The sequence below is a fragment of the Crocuta crocuta genome, unplaced genomic scaffold (assembly GCF_008692635.1).
Source record: "Crocuta crocuta isolate KB4526 unplaced genomic scaffold, BGI_CrCroc_1.0 scaffold811, whole genome shotgun sequence".
Taxonomy (NCBI): domain Eukaryota; kingdom Metazoa; phylum Chordata; class Mammalia; order Carnivora; family Hyaenidae; genus Crocuta; species Crocuta crocuta.
Genome location: NW_027530352.1, coordinates 180,497 through 181,764, shown reverse-complemented (window position 1 = coordinate 181,764; position 1,268 = coordinate 180,497). Strand labels below are relative to the sequence as shown.

Sequence of the window (1,268 nt, the reverse complement as noted above, 5' to 3'; positions counted from 1 at the left end):
CAGGCCCGGGCCGGGTGCTTCCGTCACCGCTCGACCCCCGTCCCGACTCCGGGGACTCCTGGGCCTGCTTCTTCCCCTTCGCGACTTTCCCACCCCAGTCGTTGTCCGTTGGTGTGGAGGCCAGTCTGCTGGTCCCCGGGCGTCCCCGGCCGCCCCCTAGATTCCCCGCGAGTGTCACCTCTCCGGGAAAGCACCCCAGAGGCCAGCGCGTGGGGACGAAGTGGCCGAGTGGTTAAGGCGATGGACTGCTAATCCATTGTGCTCTGCACGCGTGGGTTCGAATCCCACCTTCGTCGGTTGTGTGCTTTTCATTTCCGATTATTTTCGAGTCTCCTCCTGGCATTTCCAGTTTGGGGCACATGCTCCCTTCGAGTGTCTGTCCAGCCGCCTGGCTGGCCCAGTGGTAGGGCATGTGGCTGGAGGTCTTGGGATCGTGGGTTCAAGCCCCGCCCTGGGTGTAGAGGTTACTTAAATAAGTAAACTTAAAAAAAATCTGCTCACTGTCCTGAGTTTCACTTGGAGACGGTTACCTTCAACTTTACTATACAATCTCTGTCATTTATTACCCCTTTCTTCTCTAAGGGAGTATTCCTGCATTTGTGACATTAATTTCTTAGAGCAGATTTTGCGGATGTTAGTCTTCAGTTTCACCCAATCTAATATATTCTCTTGATACTTAGCATATTCCTTGAAAGGCTTTTGTTCTTCACCCACTCATAATTAGGAGAATTAGTTGGTTAAAGGCATGAACCCTATGAATCTTTTTTAGCAATTGACCAATTTCCAAATTGACTAGTTTCCAAATGTGTTGTTTCATTTTACAATGTTACCACTAATACTTGAATAACCCAGATTCTCAATACACTGGAAATCTAGTTTCATAATTATTTTACTATTTTATATTTATAAAACAATAGAATATAGGTTTTAGATAGATGTTTGAGGTCTATCCATTTAGGAAAATGATTGGAGTTTTTTTTTTTCTCTTCAAATTTCGACTAGTTTTTACAATTACATTGCCTTCTGTTTAAAAACTATTCCTTAAAGATTTTTCCAAAATCTGATTTTAACTTTTTTTTTTTGAGATAGAGAGAGAACATGGGGAGGTGTAGAAAGAGAGGAGGGAATCTCAAACAGGCTCTGTGCTGTCAGTGCAGAGCCCCTCAGGGCTCAAACTCACCAACCCTGAGATCACCACCTTAGCTGAAATCAAGAGTCTGATGCTTCACCCACTGAGCCACCAAAACACTCCAAAATAATAATAATAA

The 1,268-nt window shown here is 44.7% G+C and overlaps 1 non-coding gene across 1 annotated transcript; it reads left to right on the top strand.

Annotated features, from left to right (window-relative positions):
- The first annotated feature begins 214 nt into the window (after nt 1-214).
- Nucleotides 215-296, top strand: TRNAS-GCU (transfer RNA serine (anticodon GCU)). Its single transcript has one exon. It is a non-coding gene; the product is annotated as a tRNA-Ser (tRNA).
- The last annotated feature ends 972 nt before the right edge of the window (nt 297-1,268 follow it).